This window comes from Chlorocebus sabaeus, chromosome 3 (genome assembly GCF_047675955.1).
Source record: "Chlorocebus sabaeus isolate Y175 chromosome 3, mChlSab1.0.hap1, whole genome shotgun sequence".
Lineage (NCBI taxonomy): Eukaryota > Metazoa > Chordata > Mammalia > Primates > Cercopithecidae > Chlorocebus > Chlorocebus sabaeus.
In genome coordinates this window covers 82,310,310-82,331,242 of record NC_132906.1, presented here as the reverse complement: position 1 = coordinate 82,331,242, position 20,933 = coordinate 82,310,310, and the positions used below count along the sequence as shown (strand labels likewise).

Here is a 20,933-nt window from a genome sequence, read left to right as displayed (position 1 = left end):
AAACTAGCCGGGCGTGGTGGCGGACGCCTGTAGTCCCAGCTACTCCGGAGGCTGAGGCAGGAGAATGGCGTGAACCCGGGAGGCGGAGCTTGCAGTGAGCTGAGATCCGGCCACTGCACTCCATTCCGGGCTACAGAGCGAGACTCCGTCTCAAAAAACAAAAACAAAAAAACAAAAAAACTATACTTATTTTATAATGTTATTACTAAAAATTCACGAAATTTAAAAAACGAATTTAAACATTACTCAGATACCCACTTATTATGTTATTATATAATAGGACAATATCAAAATTTTGCTACAATAAAGCATAGCCACACACACACACACACACACACACACAAAACCTATATGACTTATGAGTTCAACAAACACTAAGTACTTGGCTCTAAGTTTTGGGGCACCACAGAGAAATAAAACACAGTCCTCATCTTGGAAACTTACACGCTATTTCTTTTCTAGCCCTGGTTTTCCCCATCACCTAAAACCCCCAAAAAGGACTCCATATCTATGAACAATGTTAGTCTTATCATACGGGTCTTGTCCTGCATATGATCAGAATTACATGGTTCAGAAAATCTGTATCAAGCAGCCAAACACAAAAATATTTTTAGAATATAAATGTTTCCCACGACTTTCTAAAGTAACAAAATTTAATGATTTCAGAATTAACCTAATTTAAGTATTGCATATTTATACTTGTGAAGTAATATTTACTTAGCACGAAACATCAGCGTTTTGTAGTATCTGGGTGTCAGCTTAAACCACAGTTCTGAAAAAATGTTCCAAGTTATGTTTTCATTTAAACCCACCAAATTTCAAAAGAAGTCTCTGTGTATTCCGCATTAAAAAAAGTCAGTCAAAAAACTATGGTTCTAATCAAATCACCTCTAGATTCAATATCCGATGATTAATATTATTTAAATACATATTTGTATTTGATCTACTACTTCTTGATCTGCATCATTCTGAAGATAAGGATATGTTTTAAATACCACAGAAGTAAAAATAAAAGTAAAAAAATGCATTAACAACAATGCACACTGTACAACACAGGCCTGGAAGATTCTTTCTGGCAGTGTGACGAGAACTGTCTGAGGGGATAGAGCCTCACACAAGAGAGTATGAATGAATGGGGGTGTGGGGGAGTTGAGGGAGACAACACACAGTGCGGAGGGGAGGAGGAGAGGGAATGAAAAGGAGGTCTGGACAGAAAGGAAGAAGGGAAGAGAGGGCTTCTGTGCCGGCATTGCCTCTTTTTTTCTTAGCACCTTTACTCTACAGGGCATTTATTTGTTTATATGTTTGTCTCCCAGTGTCCTGGTTGTTCCTAAAATACCAAAATCATTCCTTATTTTTGTATCTCCAGCTCCTAGCACAGGATGTAGACAAAGAGATGAGGGATAAGTAGAAAAGAATGTCAGGCGTGTCTACTATGCACCAAGCATGTGCAGAAGGGGAGGCTGACTTGCCCAGGGGACAGAGCGCAGGTGTGACAGGAGCAGCGTGTACCCCAAGCTCCTGGATACTCCCTGGGTGTCCCTGGACTATACCTATCATCTCATTTAGACTTCATCTTGCTCAGTTCGAATGGGGTCAATACTTCAGTCTCACAGGGGTACTGTGATCGCAGAAACAGCCTCACATCTAGACAACCGTGCAACTTGACTTTCTTAAATCTGTGCTTTCCTCAAGAATTATGTTACTACCTCGCTCATGATCATTGAATGGTTTTCTACCCCACACCAAGTTAAATCTTTATTAACCTAACTACCATTCAATGCCCTTAAAAGTAAGAACCCACCTTTTGCATTCAATTTTATTTCTGCTTATTCTCTCATTTGTCTATCTGGTTAGGCTAGACTCTTAGCCAAGCTACCATGAGGTAGAGAGCAGACAGTGGTTTTTGATTTCAGGCCCTGATGACTCATAGAAGCTGGTACAAAACCCAGAGCAAACTGTCTGTCTCAGTTTCCTTATGTATAAAAGATTATAATAACATCTGCATTGATAGGGATGTGTTGATTAAATTAGGTGTATACATGCTAGCTCTTATTATGAGTAGTTGTCCCAGTTCTTGGCCTATATTCTTACTTCCCCTATAACTGAAACCTCTTTCTTTATAGAAACTTTGGATCCTCATCTCATCTCTCTGTTTCTCACATTAACAGATCCTTCAAGGAAAATATTGCCTCCCTCACCAATTGTTCATTAATTATAGCATAAACTCAAGAGATCTTTCTTCCATTTAATCTATGTCATACGCTGTAATAATTTTCAAACTGTAGCAGCCTGATGGAGTAGGGATTGAGAATCCCTTCTGTTATGTAATGAGTCTCTGCTTCCAGAGGCATTGGAACATTGTTAATCCTGACATCCTGTTCCAACCCAGAACCCATTTTCCCACAGAAAGGGACCTTATAGATGGTGATGACATATAGTTGCCAATCTCCAAAACCTAAGTACTATTTATTTTTCCATTGTTTTATTTTGATTCACATCTGTTTCATATATATTATAATTTGTCCCAGGAGGGACCTTATGGAAGGAGTACAGGGTTTTGAGTTAAAACATCCAGGTCTAAATCTCAGCCTGTTCTACTAGCAATGTACCTGAGAACTTAATCTGTTTGAACCAACATTTCTACACCTGTTAAAGTGGATCAGAACTAGGCAAGTGATAAGAAGCTACTGCTTCTTCTACACACTTAACTCCCGCAATGGCACTTTTCTAACAATTTTTTCTTTTCCTTTTAAGAAACAGGATCTCACTCTGTCACAACGGCTGGAGTGCAGTGGCCCTATCACAGTTCACTGCAGTCTCGAACTCCTGGCCTCAAATGATCCTTCTGCGTCAGCCTCCTGAGTGGCTGGGATTACAGGTATGTGCCACTACCAGGTCTGGTTTGTTTTTTTTTTTTTTAAGAGAAGGGGCGGGTCTCGCTATGACGCCCAGACTGGTCTTGAACTCCTGGCCTCAGGGGATCCTCCTGCTTTGTCCTCCCAAAGTACTGAGATTACAGGTGTGAGTGACAGTACCCAGCCTTTTTCTAACAATTTCTCTTAGGGTGATATGTTAACAGGATATAGGAAAAAGGCTTCACTGTGAAAGACCTCCAAATACCAAAAAAGAGTCAAAAGTGTGGAATCTCTTTGTAAGTTCACTCTTCTACAAACAAAATTTACAAAGATTCCTTCTGGCTTGACATAAGTTTGAAACTAGTTTTGTTTTGGTTTTAAATAAAATGGATGGGTTGGGCATATATGTGAGTTAAATGGCAGATATAAATATGCTCTGCAATAGAAATAAACTATAAATAAAAAAAATACAAACCTGAAAGAATACATGCTCTATTTCTGCAAAATCACTGAAAATACATTTATAATTCTTACTTTGAAACATTCTTATTAATTTAACCAGCACAGATTTATGATAGTAACAATTACCTATAATTATATTCTAAATGTTTAGAAAAGAATTATACAGATCCATTAAATTCAAAATAGTCTCAAAGAAGATTTTCATGAACAACTCTCTGACAACAGGGAAAAGGTCTTAGAACTTCATTCAACTCGCCACAGTAATGATACAGTTTCCTTTAACGAAGTATATTTCTAGTGAAAGATGCTGTCATCTGAACAAACATTTAATCTGTGCAATGTATTAGTCACCTGCAAAGCTGATACCAAGTATTTCTTTAAAAAACAAACAAAACCCAAAAACCCCAGTAAAAAAGAATTCACATAAACAGTGACTCACTAAGCAAACAAAATAATAGCTCTAACCCAGGTCTGTCCAGTTTATCATCAGCCAGCCAGGATGAATATGCTCAACAAAACTAAATTTTTTATATTTGATGGTGAAAAACTGTCAGCTGATTGTCACTATTAATACTAATACATTAACTTACTGGAATATTTTACTCAAAAGGGAGGTTTTGAGTAAATACTTTGCTGTTACATGTCATTTTCTAAAAGAAGACTGTATAAACATAAAAACTCTCAGCATCTTCAGTTAGAAAGGATTATAAGCATTTTAAACCATAATTATCAGACACTCAAAAAAGCTGGGTTTTGATTGTGCCATCACCTTTTTAGACGTAAAATACTGAGTTAAAACAATGCTAATGGTCAAGGAATCATTAAGAAATGCTTCATCATAACTTTCACAGTGGGTGGGCTGTAAAATGATCGAGAATAATATGCTGCATTCCATGGCCACTGAGGTCAGTTTCTGCATACAAATCTTTGCAGGAAGAAAAAGGCCTTCAGAAAGTGGGCCATTCATCTGAACCAAGTTCAGAGAATTTCCAGCACAGTGAAAAGATATGTTATGCAAGCACATAGATGTATTCAGTGGGGGTAGACAGAACCAGCTACATGGAGACTACAAAGGAGCCCTCCCATGGCTCATGAATAAGTCGAGGAAATGATCAGAAAAAAAAAGAGAGAGAGAGAGATGTTTAGACAGATGGCCCACTTAAAATGCCTGAGACAGGGCATAAGCAATTTTAATGAAACTTTAGATCTAGTATATGAATTGTTTCTTATTTCCCCAGGGTTGGGGAAGGGGAGGAACAACTCCCAGGGAAGATAAAAATTCAGCAATTCACTGGAAAACTCACTTTTAGCATGTTGAGATGGAGGAAGAGTTAAGTACAAGTTTTAGTAGTTTTTTACTAGTGCAATAAATAAAAAAAAAAATTCTGCACAGAGCCATCAGTTATTAAAATGAATATAAAAAGCATGGAATGAACAGATTAAAGGAATTTTAAACAGAAGTCTACTGCCAAACCAAACAAAAATCTAAGCCTTATTATGTGAGAACTTACAACACTCCAACATTAAAGTTCATCACTGCAGAAGAAAGATAAAAGCAGCATTTTCAGAGAACCTCTTCAAAGCTAGGAACTGGCATAGAGGAGGATTAGAATTCTGCCTACATGCAATTGAAAACGTGTATGTTCAAATATATGAGACTGTGTGGAAGAGTCTGTATCACATAATCACGCTGAGAAATAGGGAACACCCCCAAGTTTGGTGTTATTAGCATTACAAATAATTACACAAATGACATCTGAATCTAGGATAGAATACGTAATGTTACTCACAATCTCAGATATTTAAATAGTATGCATACTCCCTTTCCTTCTTCCACCGATAAGGGCTTGAGGTTCTCAATTTAGACACTGGGCATGCTCAGCCAGGAAAGGCACTGTGGCACAGTTGTCACCCCAGCAGACCCCATGTCTCACTGACCAAGTGCAGACCTGCAAAAGCTGTGTGACCTCCATCCACAACTCACTTAGCCTTCTTGTGCCTCAGTTTCCTTATCAGCAAGACAAAGATAATAAGAATGCCTAACCCATATGCTGCTTACATGAGATAAAAGGTGTAAAATGCTTAGAGTAGTGTTTGGCACATAAATGCTAAATTAGTTATTATTGTTACCATAATTTGGTGCAGAAATATCTGAAATCCCTCTTTTGTTTCAGCGACTGTTACTTTTTTTAAATTTTACTCTTACACAACTAACATACAGTCAAATTCCAAGATCTTAAGTTCCATCATTCACCCTTCCAGTCACTTGGCTCTGCCTGCCACTAACAGTCAACCAGAGATTATGCTTGCCTGTTCTGAGCTTCACATGAACAGACTCAAAGAAAAACTCTGGCTTTTTTGACCAATATAGTGTTTCTGAGGTGCATCCATATTGTCGATAGTTCACCCTTTTTTTCTTGCTGGGAAGTATTTTATGGCACCAACACACCAAAATGAGTTCATCCTTCTGTGGATGGCTATTTGGTGGTTTCCAGTTCGGGGCTGTTATAAACAAAGCCACTGTAGATATTCTTTGTGCATGGTTGTTTTTTCCCCCCTTAAAGAGGTATGTCTTCATTTCTTGTGGGGTAAAAAATCTAGGGAGTAGAAGTCATAAGCTAAATGTAGGTTTAATTTTATATGGGTTGCTAAACTGTTTTCCAAAAGACTGCAACATTTCTACGTTCCCACAGCAATGAGTTACTCTACATCCTTGCCACCATTTGGCATTGTCAGTCTTTCTAATTCTAGCCAGGCTAGAGACTGGGAAACCGCATCCTATCATAGTTTAATGTATATTTCCCCCACGACTAGTAATGCTGAGGACCTCATGGTGCTCAGTGGCCATTTATATTCAAGTTTTTGCCCATTTTTATTAGGTCATTGGCCTTATTTTTATTGATTTGTGAAAGTTCTTTATTTTGGATACAAGCCCTTTGTCAGGTTTAAGTATTCTCCTCCTCTGTGGTTTGCTTACGAATTTTCTTAACAATGTCTTTCCTTCAGCAGATTTTTAAAAAAATTATGACATTATTTTTTAAAGAAGTTTTAGGTTGACAAAAACTCAACAAAATTTCAATATCCCCACACACCCTCCCCCACATGAATTCCTCTATTATGAACATCTTGCATTTGTGTGGTGTATTTGTTACAATTGATAAGCCAGTATCAATACGTCACTGTTAACTACAGTTCATACATTAAGGTTCACTCTGTGTGACACATTCTGTGGGTTTTGACAAATATATAATGAAATGTGCCCAGAATGACAGTATCATACAGAGTAGTCTCACTGCCTACAAGTCCGCTGTTCCACCTATTTATTCCCCCCTCCCTCCCCTGAATGCTCGGCAATCACTGATCTCACAATCTTCACAGGTTTGCCTTTTCCAGAGTGTCCCTTAGCGCTGGAATCATACAGAATGCTGCCTTTCAGAGGAGCTTTTTCCCACAGGTTTGCCTTTTCTGGAGTGTCCCTTAGCGCTGGAATCATACAGAATGCTGCCTTTTCAGGTGAGCTTTTTCCCCGTACCAATATGTATTTGTTTCCACTCTGTCTTTTCATGCCTTAGTAGCTCATTTCTTTTTATTGCTAACTAATATTCCACTGTATGGATGTACCAGTTTATCCACTCACCTACTGAAGGACATCGCTTCTCAGTTTTGGCAATTATGAATAAAGCTGCTATAAACATTCACGCACAGGTTTTAGTGTGTGCCTATGTTTCCAACTCATTTTGGTAAATACCAAGGAGCACCACTCCTTGATTATATGGTAAGACTGTGCTGTGTAAGAAACTGCCAAACTGTCTTCTAAAGCGGCTTACCATTTTGCACTCCCGCCAGCAATGCATGAGAGCTCCTGTTGCTCCACATCCTCGGCAGCATGTGGTGTTCAGTGTTCTGGATTTTAGACATTCTAATAGGTATGTAGTGGTATCTTTTTGCAGTTTTAATGGAAGTTTTTAATATTAACAAAATCTAACTCATTAATTTTTCCTTTTATGTTTAGTGCTTTGTGTCCTTGCTAAGAAGTTTTTTATCTATATACAAAGGTTCAGAAGATATAGTCACATGTTTTAGAAGTTTTACATGTAGATCTATCTATGATGCATCTCTGACTTTCCTGTGTGGTAGGAGACAGGCGTGAGGTCATTTCAGGAAAATCTGTAGACCAAGTACTGCAACTTTGCTCCTCTCAGCTATTCTAGGTCTGACATGGTTTGGCTGTGTCCCCACCTAAATCTCATCTTGAATTCCCATGTGTTGTGGGAGGGACACAGTGGGAGGTGACTGAATTACGGGGGCAGGTCTTCCCTGCCCTGTTCTCATGATAGTGAAGTAGTCTCACGAGATCTGATGATTTAAAAAAAAAAAACAACGGGGGTCTCCCTGCACAAAACTCTTTTTGCCTGTTGCCATCCACATAAGACGTGACTTGCCCCTCCTCGTTTTCCACCAGGATTCTGAGGCCTCCTCAGCCATGTGGAACTGTAAGTTCAATTAAACTTCTTTCTTTTGTAAATTGTCCAGTCTCAGGCATGTCTTTATTAGCAGGGTGAAAATGGACTAATACAAGGTTCCTTTGCATTTCCATAGAAACTTCAAAACCAATGTGCCAACTTCTTCCACATCCTCCCTGAGATACAATCTCAATAGAATTACGATTGGGACTGCATTGAATCTATATTACTGTAGAGAGAAGTAACATCTTAACATTTTCTCTTTCAGTCCATGAGCAGGATATAACTCTTACTTCTTTTGATTTTTAATTTATCTCGTAAAGTGTGGTAGTCATTAATCTCTTTTGTTAACTTTATGCCTATTTTTGTCTTAGTTTTATTCATTGTATGGCAGACTCCTTAGAGTTTCTTTCCACACAAGTAAGGTGTAGAAAGCTTCCTTTGCAATCATTAGGCTCTGTTATTTCTTGCATGCCTTCCTACTCTAACTAGTGAGGTTGTTTGCTTTGCCTGAGTATTTTTACGCTGTTAAGTGAAACTTTAATTTTCATTTTTTCATTGTTGCTACTTTATTCAAATACAACTTGTATTTGACTGCCTTTTTATCCTGTGATCTTGCTAAATTTGTTAGTTCCAGCAACAGTTTTATAGATTCCTATAAGGCTTTCTATGCAAACAATTATGTCCTCTGTAAATAGAACATTTACATTATTTCTTCCTTTCTGATTTCTATTCCTTTTATTCTTTTCTTTCCAACTGCACTGGCTAGGATCTCCAGGATAATACTGAACAAACGTGATAATAACAGACAACTTTGTCTTGTTTCCAATCTTAAGAAGACAACATTAAATATTTTTTCTGAAATTTCTTCACTCTCTAGCCTTTCCTTTTGTGCTTCCTAATACATGCTTCCTGATAACTTACAGTGCCCACAAGTCACCAAGGCTGTCTTCCTTTTTTCTTTAAACAGCTTTTTTTTTTTTTTTTTTTTTTTGAGGAGTCTTGCTCTGTTGCCCAGGCTGGAGTGTACTGGCACGATCTCGGCTCACTGAAACCTCCTCCAGCTCCCAGGTTCAAGTGATTCTCCTGCCTCAGCCTCCCTAGTAGCTGGGAATACAGGCGTACACCACCACACCTGGCAAATTTTTTTGTATTTTTAGTAGAGACAGGGTTTCACCATGTTGACCAGGCTGGTCTCAAACTCCTGACCTCAGGTGATCTGCCCACCTCGGCTAAACAGCTTTATTGAGGTGTATTTGACATTTAAAAAACTGCATGTTTAATGCACACAAGTTGATTGGTTTGGACATACGCATACAGTCATTACACTACCACCACAATCAAGGTAATACACATATTTTACCTCCAAAAGTTTCCTTTGTCCTTTTGTGTCTCTTCAATTTTTTAAAACATATTTTTCCTTCTCTTTTTTCAGATTGCATAATCTCTCTTATTCTATCTTCAAGGTTACCTATTCCTTCTTCTGCCATCACCAGTATGCTTTTCAGCCTATCCAGCAAATTATCTATTGCAGATACAGGACATTTTAGATCTTGAATTTCCACTTAGTAATGTGTTTTAATTTCAATTTCTATGCTGATATTCCCTATTTTTCCCTCATTTTCATCTTTAATACTTGAAAATGATTTTAATAGCTACTTTAAAGCTTTTACCCATGAAACAAACATTTTTGTAATCTCACGGTTGATTTCTGTTGACTGCTTTTCCTCTCAATTACAGTTGTCTTTATTCTTAAACTGCAAGCCAAGTAAATGTTTATTGTAAACTGTATTGTGGGGATGTTGTCGGACTTCACTCATCATGTTATCTCCCTCTGAAAAGTACGGATTTTTATTACAGCAGGCAGTTAAATTACTAGTTACTAGTCCTGAAGTTGTGGAGGCTCACTTTTATGTTGTGCTAGGAACTATTTGGTTTTGCTCTCGATAAATAAAAAGTCCAAACTATTTATTCCAGAAACAGTCTTTTCTCCCAAGGCATGATCCTTCCAGGGTTTTAATGGAAAGCTCAAGGTGTTTACAAGTATCTCAAATTGATGAGATTCAGATTCCAACATTATCATAACCATGGTAGGCAACTGAAATTTTAGCTCAGTTCACTCAGCATTCCAGCAGGTCTGGGATCTTCTGGGATCCCTGGGGTCTTCGTTACGTACATTTCTAGGGTCAGCCAACAATTTGAGAGAACCTGAATTCACATATGGAACTCTTCACTCTGTTGCTCCCTTTTTGCCATGATATCCCTGCTTAATTTCCAGCAGTTCTGACAACACTGAACATCACTCTCTGAGACCTAAAACCAATAACTGAGTTCCAGCCATGCCTTAATGCATGCAATAGTGACTGCTTTCAGAAGAAAGGCCACATATATGTGCATCTCACTGGTGTAGTTTTCTTCTTTTAGGGGTCGTATTCAGTTGTACATCGACAGCCTTCAAATAGTTGTGTTTTATATTTTGTCCAGAGTTTATAATTATTTATCTGGAAAGGAATTCATTGAAAATACACCACACTGCCATTGTAGGAACTGAAACTTTTCTGTGTTGTTTTAACTTTATGTCACTTGCATTTCAAGGCGAAGAGGAAAGAAAGGACGGAAGAATGGGGGTTCACCTACATTTACTACTTCCACCTTCCAGGTGGTAGCCCAGGAACACTTGACATTGCTACCCCCAAAAGCTACTCTTGAACTAAATTGAGAGCAGACATAGAAACATATTTTACAATTTGAAAAGAAATATTCTTAAAGACTCGCATTAAATTAGAAGGAAGAAATGCCTCATTTAATTCCTAAAATTTAAATTTCTATTATACCATTAGGAAAACAAATTCTTAAACATAAAATGCGTAACAGACGATAAACATTTTAAACAGTTTGAGATGAAATTCACATATCATACATTTAACCCATCTGAAGTGAACAAGTTAATGGTTTTTAGTATATTCACAGAGTTATGCAACCATCCCCACAAGCAACTTTAAAACGTTTTCATTGCCTCATAAGGGAAACAGTAGATACGACAGCAGTTACTCTACATTCCCCTCCACAGCCCTAAGCAACTGTTATGTACGTTCAGTTTCTATAGCTTTGCTTATTCTGGGAAAATTTGTGATCTACTTTGACTGAATTATTTCATTTAGCATTTTTGCAAAATTCATCCATGTTGTAGAAAATATCAATACCCCATTTATTTTTATTGCTGAAAAATATTCCATTCTATGAACATACCACATTTTATTTACTATTAAACACTAATTCATCATTTGAAGGACATTAGGGTTGTTTCCACTGGCTATAAGGACAAATGCCACTATAAACATTTGTGTACAACATTTCTGTGGACACAAGGTTTCATTTCCCTTGGGTATATACCAAGAAGTGGAATAGCTAGGTCATGTGGTAATCATCTAATATTTTAAGAATCTGTCAAATTATTTCCAAATTCATATCACTGTAGTCACAAATTCCCATGAGGAACATGTAACGGTTCCCATTTTTCCACATCTTCACCAACTATTTATTGTGTATTTGATTGTAGCCATCCTTGTGGGTGTGAAGTGGTATTTCATTGTGGTTATGACTTACATTTTCCTATCAACTAATGATACAGAGCACCTTTTATAGGCTTATTGGTCATTTCTATATCTTTTTTGAAAAATTTTTAATTCATGTCCTTTGCCCATCTTTTAATTGGATCATTTGTTTTATTATTAAGTTGTAAGAATTCCCTACACTAGATAAAGGACACTATTAAATATACATGATTTGCAAATATTATCTCCCATTTTGAGGGATGTCTTTTCACTTTCTTCATCATGTCCTTTAAAGCACAAGTTTTAAATTCTGAAGTCCAATTTATCTAACTTTTCTTTTGTTGCCTGTACTTTTGACATCTTACGTAAGAAATCATTACCTGACCAAACGGAACAAAGATTAACTCCTAGGTTTGCCTCTAAGAATTTTGCTGTATGAGCTCTTATATTTAGGTCTATGATTCTTAAAGTTCATTTTTATGTATGGTGTGAGGAAGGAGACCAACTTCATTCTTTTACATGTGCATATCCAATTGCCCAAGCAGAATTTACTGAAAAGATTAATCTTAACTCATTGAATTTTCTTCCTACCCTTATTGAACTCAAATGACTATAAGTATAACAATTTATTTCTGGAGTCTCGATTCTATTCCATTGATCAACATGTCTATCCTTATGCCAGTACCACTTTGTCTTGATTATTGTAGCTCTGTAGTGTTTTGAAATCGGGAAGTAGGAGCCTCTGAACTTTATTCCTTTTTTACAATGCAAAGGCATTTTCATATGAATTTTGGAATCAGATGTCTATTTTTCCAAAAATAATGCAGCTGGGATTTTAGTAAGGATTGCGCTGAATCTGTAGATCAGTTTGGTGATCAATATTAGGTCTTCTGATTCAAAACATAGGGTGTGTTTCATTTAGGTCATCTTTATTTGAAAAACATTTTATAGTTTTCAGTGTTCAAGTATTGCATTTCTTTTTAAAAATTTATATTTAAGTATTGTATACTTTTTGGTGCTATATAGAGTTGTTTTGTTCATTTAATTTTTGGCTTGTACAACGCCACTGTATAAAAACAAAAATTGATATTTGCATATCATTCTCGTATCCTATATCCTTCCAGGACTCATTAATAGTTCTAACAGATTTGTTTGTGAATTCCTCAAGATTTTCTACATATAAGATCATGTCATCTGCAAAAAGAGATAAGTTGACTTCTCTCCAATCTAGATGCCCTTATTTTCAGGTGTGTGTTTATTATAGATGCTCCTCATCAGTGTGAGGAAGTTGCCTTCTATTCCGAGTAGGCTGAGTGTTTTTCATAATGAAAAGCTGTTGGATTTTGTCAGAATTTTTTTTTTTTTTGCATTTGAGATAATCCTGTGGTTTTTGTCTCTTATTCTATTAATATGATGTATCGCATTGATTGACTTTTGTATGTTAAACCAACGAGAAACCTCATTTGGTTATGATGTATATCACTGTATATGTTCTTGGATTCAGTTTGCCACTATTTGGTTGAGTATTTTTGCATTAATACTTATGAAGGATATCAGCCTTTAGTTTTCGTCTTGCAATGACTTTATCTGGTTTTGGAATCATGATAATATTGGTCTTGTAAATTGGAATTTTGGAAGAGTTTGTGAAGATTAGCATTAAGTAATTTTCCTTTAACTGTTTTAACAAGTGAAGTCATCTGGTCCTGAGCTCTTTCTAAGAAGTTTTGCAATGATTACTTCAATCTCTTTACTTACGATAAGTCTATTCGGATTTCCTACTTTCTCTTGAGAAAGTGTTGGCAGTCGGTATCTTTCTATGAATTTCTCCATTTTATCTAAGTTATCTTGTTTATTGGCAAACAATTGTTCATAATATTCCCTTATAATCATTTGAATTTCTGTAAGGTCAGTAGGCATACCCCCTATTATTCCTGATTTTACAATTTGAGTTTTCTTTTTCTTTTGGTCAGCCGATCTATAGGTTTGTCATTTCTGTGATCTTTCCAACAAACACATTTTGCTTTTATTGATTTCCTCTATTGTTTTCTAGTATCTATTTCATTTACTTCTACTCCAGTTTTCAGTATTTTATTTCTTCTGCTTTTGTTTGCTCTATTTTTCCATGTTTCCTAAAATGGAAGATAAGGTAATTGATCCTTTCTTTCCTTCTCTCCCTTCCTCCCTCCCTCCCTTCCTTCCTTCCCTCCCTCCCTCCCTCCTCCCCCTACTCGCGAGCTCTCTCTCTCTCTCTCTCTCTTTCTTTCTTTCTTTCTTTGTTGAGACAGGGTCTTACTCTGTCAGCCAAGCTGGAGTAGAGTGGCATGATCTCGGCTCACTGCTACAGCCCTGACTTCCTGGGCTCAACCAATCCTCCCACCTCAGCCTTCTGAGTAGCTGGAATTACAGGTGTGTACCACCACACCCAGCATTATTATTATTATTATTATTTGTAGAGATGGGGTCTCAAACTTCTGGGCTGAAGTGTTCCTCCAGTCTCAATCTCCTAAAGAATTGGGATTACAGGCGTGAGCCACCAAACCCACACCCAGCTTTATTTCTTCTTTTATTTCGAGATAGGGTCTCACTCTGCTACCCAGGCTGGAGTACAGCAGTACGATCTTGGCTCACTGCAACTTCCGCCTCCCGGGTTCAAGCAATCCCCCAACCTCAGCCTCCCAAGTAGTAGGGACTACAGGCACGTGCCACCATGCTCAGCAAATTCTTGTATTTTTTGTAGCAATGGGGTTTCACCATGTTGCCTAGGCTGCTCTCGAACCAGTGGGCTCAAACAATCTGCTCGCCTCAGCCTCCCAAAGAGCTAGGATTACAAATGTGAGCCACTGTGCCTGGCCTCTTCTTTTTTTAATACATGTGCTTACAGCTCTCAATTTCCCTCTAAGCACTGCTTTATGTGCGGCCCACACGTTTTTAGATGTTGCGTTGTTTATATATATATATATATATATATATATATATATATTTTTTTTTTTTTTTTTTTTTTTTTTTTTGAGACGGAGTCTCGCTCTGTCGCCCAGGCTGGAGTGCAGTGGCGCGATCTCGGCTCACTGCAAGCTCCGCCTCCCGGGTTCACGCCATTCTCCTGCCTCAGCCTCCCGAGTAGCTGGGACTACAGGCGCCCGCCACCTCGCCCGGCTAGTTTTTTGTATTTTTTTTAGTAGAGACGGGGTTTCACCGGTTAGCCAGGATGGTCTCGATCTCCTGACCTCGTGATCCGCCCGTCTCGGCCTCCCAAAGTGCTGGGATTACAGGCTTGAGCCACCGCGCCCGGCCGCGTTGTTTATATTAACCACAAAATATTTTCTAATTTCCTCTGTAAATTTTTAAATCTATTGGTTATTTGGTAGTACACTGTTTAATTCCACATATGTATGAACTTCTCACATTTTCCTTGTGGTTTTCTAATTTCATTTAATTTGTCAGAAAACATACTTTATATGATTTCAATTCTAGTAAATGGTGTGCTACGGTATGGTAAATATGGTTTAGCCTGGAGAATGTTACACAGGCACTTGAGACAGGTATATTCTGCTGCCATTGGAGAGATTATTCTAGAGATTTCTGTCAGGTCTATTTGGTCTATAGGGCGGTCCAACACTTTTACTTCCTTGCTGATATTCTGTCTAGTTGTTCTACCCATTTTTCAAAGTGACGTATTGTGGAATTGTCTATTTCTCTCTCTGTGTCAGTTTTGCTTCACATTTTTGGGAACTATGTTATTAGGTATGTGTATATATATACTTGTTATGGCTTTCTGATGGACTGACCCTTTTAACATTATAAAATATCACTGTCTCTAGCAATAATTTTGTCTTGAACAATATTTTGTCTTGGCAGCTCATGCCTATAATCCCAGCTACTTGGAAGGCTGAGGCGGAAGGATCACTTGAGTCCAGGCATTTGAGGTCAGGAGTTCAAGACCAGCCTGGGCAATAAAGGAAAAACCTACCTCTAAAAAGATTTTTTTTTAATTAGCTGGGCGTGGTGGGGTACACCTGTAGTCCTAGTTACTTGGGAGGCTAAGGCAGAAGAATCACATGAGCTCAGGAGTTAGAAGCAGCAATGAGCTATAATCACACCACTGCATTCTAGCTTGAGTGACAGAGCAAGACCTTGTCTCGAAGAAAAAAAAAAATACAAAAAATCTGGGTGTGTTGGCTCATGCCTAAAATCCCAGCACTTCAGGAGGCTGAGGTGGGAGGATTACTTGGGCCCAGGAGTTCAAAACTAGCCCGGGTAACATAGCAAGACCTCATCTCTATTAAAAAAAAAAAAATTGCCAAATGTTAGGGCATGCCCTGTAGTCCCAGCTACTCAGGAGGCTGAGGCAGGAGAATCACCTGAGCCCAGGAGTTTGAGCTTGCAGTGACCTATGATGCCACTGCACTCCAGCCTGGGTGACAGAGCAGGACCCTATCTCAAAAAAAAAAAAAAAAAAAAAAAAAGGCTATTTTGTCTGATATCAGCATTATTGATAATAAAATGGTGATAATAATATTACAAATACAATGTCTGTCTGATACTTTTTTCCATCCTTTTACAACTGACCTATTTATGCCTTTGACTCTAAAGTGTGTCTCCTGTAAAGCATATGGTTTGATCATATTTTTAAATCTATTCTGTCAGTATCTGCTCTTGACAAGCTTAAGCCATTTGCATTTAATATAATCAATTATCCATCAGGTAGGATTTACATCTACCATTTTGCTTTTCACTTTCTATATGTCATATCTTTTTTCTCCCTCTTTTCCTTTATTATTGCCTTATTTTAAATCAACGTTTTCTATTGTCTCATTTTAATTCCCTTGATTTTTCTTTTACTAATATTACCACTTTTTAAAGTTATTTTTCTTAGTGGTTACCCTGGGCATTACAATTATCACCTTACCTTTAAACAATATCATTTGGGTTGATGCTAACTTAATTGGAATAGTATATAGAAAATGACATCCAACATAGCTTCATTTGCTCCACCCTCCTTTGTCTTCTAATTGTCATACAAATTACCCTGTGTACATGGTGTGCCCAACAACACAATAATTTACAATTATTACATTACGCAGTCACCTTTTAAATCAGAAAAGGAAGAAAAACGTACAAAGTAAATAACACATTTATTTTATGTTTACCAATGTAGTTCTCTTAACCAGTGCTTTTTTTGTTTTTTTTTTTGTGGAGACAGAGTCTTACTCTATCACCCAGGTTGGAGTGCAGTGGCATGATCTCGGCTCACTGCAACCTCTACCTCCTGGGTTTAAGCGATTCTCGTGCCTCAGCCTCCCAAGTAGCTGGGATTACAGGCATGCACCACCATGCCTGGCTAATTTTTTTGTATGTTTGTTTTTTTAGTAGAGATGGGGTTTCACCATGTTTGCCAGGCTGGTCTCGAATTCCCGACCTCAGGTGATCCACCCACCTTGGCATCCCAAAGGGCTGGGATAACAGGCATGAGCCACCATGCCCAGCCTACCAGTGCTCTTAATAACTTCATGTGTATTTAAGTTACTGTTCAGTATCCTCTCATTCCAGTCTTAAGAACTTCCTTTTGTATTTATTGTAGTGCAGGTCTTACAAATTCCCTCAGGTTTTGTTTACCTGGGAATGTTATTATGTCATTTGAAAGGGCAGTTTTGTTACCCATAAGATTTCTGGTTGGCATTTTTCCCCAAGCACTTTATGTATAAAATCCCTTTCTCTTCTAGCTTTCATGGTATCTGATGAAAAGTGAGCTCCTAGTCTTGTGGAGGATCCTTTTATGTGATGAATCATTTTACTCTTGCTGTTTCCAAGATTCTTTTTGGTTTTTGACAGTTTGACTATGATATGTGTAGGTGTGGATCTCTTTGAGTTTATTCTACTCGGAGTTTACGAAGCTTCTTGAATGAGCAGGAAATTTAAGGCATTTTTGACCATGATTTCTTTAGATATTGTTTTTGTTTCTTTCTCCTTTTCTTCTGGGACTCCCAGTACATGTATGTTAGTACACTGATTGTGTACCATAAATCTCTGAGGCTCTTGTGGTTTGTTGTTTTTGTTGTTTTTCCATTTTTCTTTCTGTTCTTCACACTGGATGATCTTAATCGACTTATCTTCAAATCTGCAGATTGTTTCTTCTGCTAGCTCAAATCTACTGTTGAGTCCATCTAATGTACTTTTTCACTTTAGGTTTGGACTTCTCATCTCAAAAATTTTTATTTGCTATTTTATCATTTCTCTCTATTGATATTGTGTTTAGTGAAACATCATTGCCATACTGTCCTTTATTTCTTCATTCCTCATTTCCTTTAGTTCTTGAATGTATTTACAACAGGTTTTTTAAGGTTGCTGTGTAGTAAGTCCAAAATTTAGGCTCTCTCCTGGACATTTCTATTGGCTTATTTTTATCCTGTGAATGAGCCACACTTTCATGTTCCATTACACGTCTTATAACTCTTTGTTGAAAACTGACATCTTAGATAAAATTATGTGGAAAAGGCCGGGCGCGGTGGCTCAAGCCTGTAATCCCAGCACTTTGGGAGGCCGAGACGGGCGGATCACGAGGTCAGGAGATCGAGACCATCCTGGCGAACACGGTGAAACCCCGTCTCTACTAAAAATACAAAAAAAATTAGCCGGGCGAGGTGGCGGGCGCCTGTAGTCCCAGCTACTCCGGAGGCTGAGGCAGGAGAATGGCGTAAACCCGGGAGGCGGAGCTTGCAGTGAGCTGAGATCCGGCCACTGCACTCCAGCCTGGGCGACAGAGCCAGACTCCGTCTCAAAAAAAAAAAAAAAAAAAAAAAAAAAATTATGTGGAAAATCTGGAAATGAGATTCCTTCCCCTTCCTCAGGACAACAATCTGGACTTTTCCCCTTTGATATTCTTCAGAATAGTTAACTCTCTGCTCCATGTCTATCTATCCCATTTGATGTTACAGTTCCTAAAGGTCAAAGACTGTTTCATTATTATTGTAAGCACATGGTTTTATTATTATTATTATTATTTTTATTATTATTATTATTATTATTTTGAGACAGAGTCTTGATCCGTCACTCAGGCTGGAGTGTAGTGGCACGATCTCGGCTCACAGCAAGCTCCGCCTTCTGGGTTCATGCCATTCTCCTGCCTCAGCTTCCCGATTAGCTAGGACTACAGGCACCCACCACCATGTCTGGCTAATTTTTTTGTATTTTTGGTAGAGACGGGGTTTCACCATGTTAGCTAGGATGGTCTCGATCTCTTGACCTCGTGACCCGACCGCCTCGGCCTCCCAAAGTGCTGGGATTACAGGTGTGAGCCACCACGCCCAGCCAGCACATACATCTTATCACATGGAGTACTATTTGTTATTTTTGGAATGATCTGATAGCTCTAACTCTGAAGGTAAAAGCTTATCATCATTAAAATATATATTGAGAAACTTACTAAAAGAAGGTGATGTTTGTGGATGATCATTAACACTGGTCATCTAGACTAATGTTATCTACATTCAGGGCCACTAGTTGCATATGAATACTCAACATTTCTGAATAGTCTGATACACTGTAAGAAACCAGAATTTCCAAAGAAAACAAAAATCAAGAATAAGATAATAAACACATATTTATTGTAAAAAAGAACTTATTAAAAGATGGTTTAAAAGAAAAGAACAGATAGCTTAAATCAGTGTTTACCCTGTAGATTAATGTGAAAGCTTTGTTGATTGTATAATGGAATATAAGAACATTGAAACAGCTAGTATACTGACAATACCCTTGAAAACAACAATGCTTTCAAACAACATGGTTTGCTAGTCTGTGCTCTACCTTGTCTTACACATTTCTCAGTATTTTCCAAATATCACAGGATTTATTCACAGAACAAATTTCATTGAACGTATTATTGCGGATAAGGCTGAAAAGATGACTAGGTAGCTCCATACAGGGAAACTGAGGTCTATCCAATTCAAGCCAAATAATCACTATCTAAACATATGCATTTTTATCTTCAATAATCTATTATTATTAAATTATTTATTTTAAGGAAAAGGTTTTTATTTTAAGGAAAGGTTTTTATTTTAAGGTTTTTATTTTAAAAGGTTTTTATTTTAAGGAAAAGGTTTTAAGGAAAAGGTTATTATTTTAGGGAAAAGTAAACTGATGAAGAGATGTTAAAGCACATAATGCCCACACTAGTCTCCTAGAAAAGATGCCTAATCTCCCTCTAGTACATCTCGTTACTTCACCCATTGCCACATGCATAAATCATTATGGTCTTCATATATACAAATATAGAAAAAAGCATTATACTGAAAAATCAAGTAACCAAATCTTCATATATACGAACAGAGAAAAAAAGCATTATACTGAAAAATCAAATAATGGGTTCAAAAGATATATTTTCCCATTTGCACCAAATCTATATTCCTCTTTTAAGTTTTATACTTATCTCACTGACAATCTCTAAACGACTTTTAAATCCTTTTTTGGAACAAGGCTGAACGCAAATATTATAATATATACAAATATTCCTCCATTACCTGCAGAAAATTGCCTTACACAGATCAGCTAACTTGGGTTTTTAATAATAATCTTTGTATTATGTAAATTAATCTTTTGACATTTTATTATATATGCACTGATGGTGCTGATTTAGTTTCAATTCAAAAATCAAGGATTTCATTATCCTATAAAACATATCCAGAGTTCAAAGTATTTAAAGGGGGTTAAACAAAATGCAAACATTTAATGCAACATTAAGCATGTGAAATAAAAACTTGATTGCCTAAAGAAAGCATGCTATGCTGTTACCCTGGTGACAGGTTAAAAAAGGGACTGTAAGCTGAATAGCTGTATGATATGAAATTAAAATGTTTCACATTGAACAATCCAAAATGAATTGGGAAAGGTTAGAGTAGAGGAGAGAGAAATCAATTCTCCAATGGCAATGGTGAATGGGAAAGAAGTATGAATAGGATTTGCCAGTGGGGTGCAACAGCTGCCAAATATCCTGCAGCCAAAGAATTACAATAATACTGATGAAGTGTGCAAGAGCTTCTGGAATCATTGCAGGGAACAGAGAAATTCTCTGGCAATAATCAGGCTATTCTGTACAGCTCATACAGTAGGATCAAAATAAAAATATTTTACAATATAATAGTTAGCAAAAATATGTAAATATGCTTTCTTATCCACCGAGTATCTTGTACTTAATCTCACATAGATTTCTAAACTGTCTTAAACACAGTCATATTAAGTAACTGAAAAGATCGTAACAGACATAGTAAAAAGTGAGGCAAGCCTAAATGATAATGATTGAGTTAATGTTTTATCTCATCTTATTGCTTTTAGGGGATTTATTTGCTCAAATGAAAGTAGATATTTCCAAAGACAAAGAGTGTATACATACATTTGTAAATATATACTTAAAGTGCTATTTTTTTTATTGTATAGTCAGGTATCACATCACCTTCATTGTCACAGTGAAGTGGCTTATCTGAGAGTATGAAACGAGTTATGATAAGTTGTTTTATTTTCATTGATGTATAAATGTGTTCTAATTTCACATGTTCTTTTAATTCAGAAGACATTTTAGCAAAAGAGCCAATATGCACCCGTTCAAC

General features: G+C 37.3%; 1 protein-coding gene across 1 annotated transcript in view; it reads right to left on the bottom strand.

The window, feature by feature from the left end:
• The window catches only part of PCCA (propionyl-CoA carboxylase subunit alpha), a 435,698-nt gene that overhangs the window by 159,551 nt on the left and 255,214 nt on the right, over positions 1 to 20,933 (bottom strand). The window lies entirely within an intron of this gene.